Source organism: Miscanthus floridulus, chromosome 8, assembly GCF_019320115.1.
Source record: "Miscanthus floridulus cultivar M001 chromosome 8, ASM1932011v1, whole genome shotgun sequence".
NCBI lineage: Eukaryota > Viridiplantae > Streptophyta > Magnoliopsida > Poales > Poaceae > Miscanthus > Miscanthus floridulus.
This window is the reverse complement of record NC_089587.1, coordinates 24,083,268-24,091,160: the sequence shown is the minus strand read 5'-3', so window position 1 is coordinate 24,091,160 and position 7,893 is coordinate 24,083,268.

Sequence of the window (7,893 nt, the reverse complement as noted above, 5' to 3'; positions counted from 1 at the left end):
ACAAAAACAACAAAGCCCCAAGCTAAACCAAAGCAAAAAAAAAGCCCAACTCCTATTCTTTTCTGGCCTTCGTGGAAGTTGCACGGACGGAAGTTCCGCGTCTGCGTGGAAGTTATGTGGTTGAGTACGGTTGCATTTAACCTGTACCGTTTAAAAAGTGGGGAGGGGTATTTATACCCTCTCCCCTTCTCCAACTGTCGCATGTAGCATTCACACACTCATCAGATCGTGGACAAACCTCCCTTGCTCCATTGAAGGCTCCCCAATCGCACGTAGCAAGTGAGTTGAAGTGTCTGCTTGAGCTTTATGTATGCACTAATATCAGCACGTGCCAAGAGGCTCAAAAGAGTCGGCCACACTGGTATTTATAGAGCCCACAAGACAACTAGCCGTTATGCCCAAGATGCACAGAAGTCGAGAGCACAGGACGATCAGGTGCCTCGCAAACGGTAGTGCCGGACTAATCCGGTGCCTTCCCCAATGACCGACTTCAGATACTAGCCATTAACTCCAACGGTCAAAACCTTGTAACTCATAGTCCGGTGTTAGGCCAACCCTAACCACCAGACTAATCTGGTGTCGCCCGGTAAGGTTCTAGAACCGATTTTGGCCAATTATATTGATCCGGTGCCTAGCATCAAACGCTCCCGTGTCTCTGTTCAAACCTCCCGCATTAGGAATAGTGTAAGCGCATCATCTGGTGGTTTTTAGGGTTGAGCACCGGCTACTTAACCTAGCCTCTGTTCAGCCTTTACTAGGGCACCACCGGAACGATCTAGTACCCACCAGAACACCCCCAAACACCTTGTTTTCTCACCCTTTTTCAAAGGTGCCAACTTCTCAAGTGTTCCAACAACTTGTGCAAGTGATTTTGCATTTTACAAACGTTTTCAAAAGGGTTTTCTCTTGCACCTCACCACGTCAGTAGGCGTAATGCATATGCAAATAAAACTCACTTAGTGGCACTAGATAATCATTGCAACTAAAGATTTTTCCTCTTTATAGTACTACTATCTATCCTAAACCTAATTGTGCACTCTGTTGCATCTTGGTTGGCAAAAGCACAACCCTAACATATAACTTTGCCTTGTGGTTTGCTTTTGCTTCATCTTCTCTCCATTTGATGAACACTTGCATGTATGTGATCTTGATCTCCATCTCCATCACTCCTATGTCTTGCTCATCACCATCAAGTGGATCCTAACTAATCAAAATCAATGAAGCATTAGTCCACATGGTTAGCACTCAATTACCAAAACCAAACTAGGGCTTTCAGGGGAGCGTCGGTAAGCGTGAGCAGAAGCAAGAGAGGTATGGGCAGCCTTGGAGGTCGCGAGAGGGCAGGGTTGCCAGCGAGTGCGAGAGAGGCACGGGCAGCGTGGCAGGCGACATCGTCGTGGTGGTGGTGGCACAGGAGGCCAGGTGAATGCTCTAGTTTGGTTTTGGTGAATTGATGAAACCCTAAGTGCTAACCTAGTTTATCAAGTGATCATGATATAGGTAGCACACTCCAAGTTGCGAAGCAAACAAAGATCATAGCATGATGAAGATGATGCCATGGTGATGATCAAGTGCTTGGACTTGGAAAGAAGAAAGAGAAAAATAAAAAGCTCAAGGCAAAGGTATAAACCATAGGAGTTATTTGGTTTTGGTGATCAAGACACTTAGAGAGCGTGATCATATTTAGGATTGATAGCCGTACTATTAAGAGGGGTAAAACTCATATCGGAATGCGGTTATCAAAGTGCCACTAGATGCTCTAACTCATTGCATATGCATTTAGGATCTAGTGGAGTGCTAACACCCTTGAAAATATTTGTAAAAATATGCTAACACATGTGCACAAGGTGATACACTTGGTGGTTGGCACATTTGATCAAGGGTGGTGAAGTTTGGGAGCAAGGGTAAGAAACTCCACCGGCGCCCTAGACAGAAAAGACGGGGGTTACTAGAAGTGACTGGACGCTGGCCTCAGGTTGACCGGCGCGTCCGGTCAGGTATAGCAGCGAAGACGCTGGCGTCGGTCAAACGACCGAACGCTGGGTCGCTCTGCTACCGGACGCTGAAGGGCTGCGTCCGGTCGTGTTGTCGGTCAGCACAGTAAGAAGTCACAGTGTGACCGGACGCTGGCAGGGTCCGGTCAAGCATGACCGGACACGTCCGATCAGCAAAAACACGGTTTGGACCCTTACTGTAAACGACCGGACGCTGAGGGTCCAGCGTCCGGTCAGCTCTGTCGGAGCGTCCGGTCAACATTTCGACCGTTGAGATCAAACGATCACCGTTGAACGCAGAAGACACGTGGCCACCATCAGGCGACCGGACGCTGAGGAGCAGCGTCCGGTCAGTTGGACCGGAGCGTCTGGTCACCCCGCATTATGCCCAGTGAAGGGATATAACGGCTCTATTTAGTGGGGGCTCCTATTTAAGCCCCATGGCCAGCTGTAGCTCATAACCTTTGGCCATTTTCATTGATATAGCAACCTTGTGAGCTTAGCCAAAGCCCTTCCACTCATCTCCATCATTGAGTCATCATCATAGTGAGATTGGAAGTGAATCCAAGTGCATTGCTTGAGTGTTTGCATCTAGAGGCACTTGGTGTTCGTGTTTCGCTGCGGGATTCGCTTGTTACTCTTGGTGGTTGCCGCCACCTAGATGGCTTGGAGCAGCGAGGATCATTGAGCAGAGGTTGGTGATTATCTTCGGCTCCGATCTTGGTGATTGTGAGGGGTTCTTGATCTTTCCCCGGCGGAGCGCCAAAAGGTACTCTAGTGGATTGCTCGTGGCTTGTGTGATCCTCATCTTGTGTTGGTTGTGCGGCACCCTATTGAGGGTTTGGCGTGTGAAGCCAATTAGCGCGTGAACCTCCAAGTGAGTGAATCACCACAACGAGGACTAGCTTGCTGGTAAGCAAGTGAACCTCGGTAAAAAAATCATTGTGTTCATCATTGATTCCGAGGTGATTGGTCTTCATTGTTATTCATCCTTGTGATTGATTGGTTCCTTCATCTACACGGTGGTATAATCTTCTTGATCACTCTCTTTACATTACCGCAAACTAGTTGTCAAGCTCTTTAGTATAGCTAGTTGTGAGAGCTTGCTTGCTTGGTTAGTGTGGCTCTTTAGTTAGCCTTTGAGAGCACACTAACATAGAATAGTGTCATAGCTATTGTGTGAATAGATACTATCTAAACTAGAATTGTAGTAGGTGGCTTGCATTTTGAGTAGGCTAGCGCAACACTTGCTTCGCCTCATAATTGTCTAACCTTTTGTTAAGTGTTGTTGTAGAAATTTTTATTAGGCTATTCACCCCCCCTCTAGCCATTAGGACCTTTCACCAGGGAGAGAGGGAGGTATGGTGAGGGGGGCTAATTGTACTTTATACGCCCGTCTGCCACACTGGCAGTTGAATGCACATGCCATGTCGGATGGGCCAAACAAAGGACGATAAATCACTTAAAAAGTTTAGAAACTCAAAATACAGTTTGAGAGTTAATAGACCTAGATGACATCCTTTCAAAAGTTAATGAAACCCTATCAAAAGTTAATGGAACCCTTGTGCATTTTTACTCGTAGTAACTTTATTCATCACTAAAGAGTTTCATGAAGTACTATTTGGTTTCATAAATGTCAATAATCTTCTCTAAACTTGGTCAAAATTAAAATTATTTAACTTAGAACAAAGCTAGATTATCATTTATTTTGAGATGTCAGAATGAAAATAATATGACCTAGAACAAAAACTAGAGTATCATTTTTGGACGGAGGGAGTACATCTTCCAACGAGCAACACTTATTTATCTTTATTTTTCACTAATATCCTTTAAAGCGATCCAATGAGATTATAGTAAAAAATAATGTCATTATTGATCACTAAAACCAAATTAGGGGATAATGCTTTCAATTCTTTAAAAATAAGAATACATATTGTTTATGTTTTTCTATCTTATATCTTAAAAAAGAAGCGAAAAGTAAATTCTGAAATAGTGAACCAACTTTGGCCTAAGAGCAAGGCTAATAATACAGCCGGTTGTAACGATCTTTTTAGTCTATCTCTCAGCCCACTTATATAGTAGTTAGCTCTTCATCATCAATACATGGCCCACTTGTCTCTCTCATAAAGTTTCTTAGTTCTTGTGTGTAAGATGATTGCAAGCTTACAACCCGCTTCTCCTCTCTCATCTCTCTTCTCTCCTCCACCTCAGCATTCAACCTGTTATTATACTTGCTCTAAGTATCCTAGCGGCGTGGCCTCGTAACGTGAGTTTACAATACTCTAATCTAATAATCTATTGTCGCCATTCCAAATTATAAGGTGTTTTGCCTTTTTTTCTAAACATGTATTTAAAGCTGAAATGTCTTATAATTTGACATGGAGAGAGTAATATGGAAAAGTTGTTCATGTACTAGTGTACTACAACAGAATTTATACCCAGTGGTGGTGACATATACATTTGTGACTTACGGAAGTATGGTTACTTTCTTTATAGCACTGCTAGCGTCCGGATGTCCTGACGGACGCCCGCACTTGCGTCAACCGCGCCCACGCGAGAGCCCACGCCGCCCACCCCAAGCACCCACACGGGGACCGCTCCCCCCCCCCTTGTGAAGGGTCGAGATGGCGACTAGAGGGGGGGGGGGTGAATAGTCTTTTCTAAAACTTAATCGCGTCGGCTAACCGATACAAATGCGGAATTAAAACTATCGGTCTAGCCAAGACTATACCCCACTATATATGTTCACTAGCACCTTGCAAAGATAACAATTATGCAACAAAGGTGCCGGGCTAGCTAGAGCTCTCCTAAACAATTCTAAGAGCAAGGTTACACAAACCTATGCCACTAGTATTGCAAGCAACAAGAGAGCTCCTACACATGCTAGTAAGCAAAAGCACAAAGCCAACTAAGCTCACTAGCAATGCTCAATAACAAGGCAACCAATGCCAAATTAGAGAGCGCAATTACTTAGCTACACAAACGAAGTAATGTGACTAACAAGGTTACATAAACCAAATTAGCCACGCATGGGAGCTACTTCTATGCTACACAAGCAAGAAGGTAATTAGCAAGCTACACAAGCTATCTAATTACAAGAGCAACTACACAAGCTTAATATGTATAAAAGTAATTGCAAGCTTGTGTAACGGGGATGCAAACCAACGGGAAGAATAAGGTTGACACGATGATTTTTCTCCCGAGGTTCACGTGTTTGCCAACACGCTAGTCCCCGTTGTGTCGACCGCTCACTTGGTGGTTCGGCGGCTAATTAGCATCACCCGCTAAGCCCGCACGTCGGGCGCCGCAAGAACCTACCCCTTGAGTGAGGGTAGCTCAATGACACGCTTTACTAGAGTTGCTCTTCGCGGCTCCCGCGGGGCGAGCACAATGCCCCTCACAAGCACTTCTCCGGAGCGCCACACAAGCTTCTTGCGCGCTTCGACGGAGACCACCACCAAGCCGTCTAGGAGGTGGCAACCTCCAAGAGTAACAAGCACCACCGGCTTGCAACTCGATCACCTAGTGCCACTCGATGCAACCTCACGATGCAATCGCACTAGAATCGCTCACTCACACAATCGGATGATCACTATCAAGTATATGTGTGATGGAGGGCTCCCAAGCACTCACAAGCATGGACACTAAGTCCCTTGAGGTGCTCAGCACCAGCCATGGCCGAAGGCCACTTCTATTTATAGCCCTAAGGGCTAAACTAGCCGTTACCCCTTCACTGGGCAACGGTCGGGCCGACCGGACGCTCCGGTCGTGTTGACCGGACGCTGGACCTCAGCGTCCGGTCGCCCACAGACGACCACGTGTCCCGGTTCCAACGGTCACTGACTTGACCGGACGCAGCAGCTTCAACTGACCGGACGCTGGACCCTCAGCGTCCGGTCGTTTCCAGTAAGCTCCCGAGCATGACCGGACGCGTCCGGTCGAACGCGATCGGACGCAGCACCAGCGTCCGGTCACTCTCCAGCTTCTGCGTCACCGTACGTCAGCCTGACCGGACGCAGCCTTCCAGCGTCCGGTCGTTTCGGACTCAGCGTCCGGTCACTGTTAAACAGTGAGACCGAATCCCTTTCTCCTCTAACTTCTTCATCCTTGCTCCAAAGAGCCAACCACCAAGAATTTGCATCCGGCGCAATAGAAAATAGGCACTCCATTTTCCCGGCGCAATAGGAGAGAGGGACCCAAACCCATCTCACCCCTGCAAACACCACCTCCTTTGTAAATGTGCCAACACCACCAAGTGTACACCACCATGTGTATGTGTGTTAGCATTTTCACAAACATTTCCCAAAGGATGTTAGCCACTCAACTTGCCACGCCACTCGATCCTAGCGACAATGCAAAGTTAGATCACTTGAGTGGCACTAGATGACCGATATGCAAACAAGTTTGCTCCTCTTGATAGTACGGCCATCTATCCTAAACCCGGTCATAAACTTCTCTACACACCTATGACCGGTGAAATGAAATGCCCTAGGTTATACCTTTGCCTTGCGCATTCCATTCCATCTCCTCCAATGTCGATGCAACACATGCACCAACACGATCAACAATGATATGATCCACTTCATATCATCACATGATCATATTGGTTCATCGATCTTGACTCTACTTGCTCTTCACCGTTGCCATCGTCCATCGGCGCCAAGTCTTGCTCAAGTTTCACCGCCACGCGGTCCATCACTCCAAAGCCTTCGACTTGCCCTTCACGCTTGCAACCGGTCCATCAAGCCAAGTCTTGTCTTGATCTTCTCCACCTTGATCACATGACTCAATGTCATGTCTCATGTGCATTTAAGCTCCTTCATCATCACATGTGTGAGCTTTGCAACATCTCCAAGCCATTTTCACCTCCATGGCATATGTTGCCCACACACATGTACCTGTGGACTAATCACCTATGTATCTCACATAAACACAATTAGTCCACCTAAGTTGTCACTCAATTACCAAAACCAACAAGGACCTTTCACCTTGCCACGTGCATCGCATGTGCAACACTCGACCTACTTTTGAAACATCCAGATGCAACACTTACAACATCTAAAAAGACAGATAAAATACTTGAAACATACGTCTGAAACACCTAAAAACACTTGAAAACATTGCAAACATACGCAACATTCAGATAAAACACTTGCAACATATGTCTGAAACATATGCAACATCCAGATAAACGCACCTGCAACATACATCTGAAAAACAGATGAAACATTGGGAAAAAACTCTTGCAACATATGTGTACAACCATTAAACATATGCAACATATCGATCTACTTTTGCAACAACCGTATGAAACACTTGCAATATACCTCAAAAATATCTGAAATATTTGAAATGTACGCTTGAAACATGCATCGTATTGCATCGGGGCACTGCAGTGTAGCCGGAGGCAAGGCCGGAGGGCTTCCGCGCTAGGGCCTGGCTCTTGTCCTTGCGCTGGTGGCGCCTGTCAGCGTCGTCAGCAGTGACCTCAATGGCCAGCTGGCGCCCGTAGCGTGGGCGCGGCGGTGCCCGCGCCGTTAGGTGGGGCAGGCGGCAGGAGCAACAACAGGAGCGACGTGGGGTGACCGTCGACGACAAAGCTAAGTAGAGCAGGGGAGCGGGCGAGCGACGCGGTGGAGACACCAGCGGCGGTGGGGAAAGCTGCGACAGCTGATGCGTGCGAGATTGGGAAATGTCGCTCTGTATTTTTTTTATCAGTGAAGGAACGAAAATAGACGGCAACAGGCCTGTTGGGTCGGTCCGTAGGCCTTGGAAGGCGTCTGGATCGGGAGGCATCCGACGAACGCCCTCACCAGACTATTTCCGCTTTCTTTAACCTAATTTTACAACACTTCGACGTTATGTATGAAGCAAACATTGTGTACATGACACAGCAACG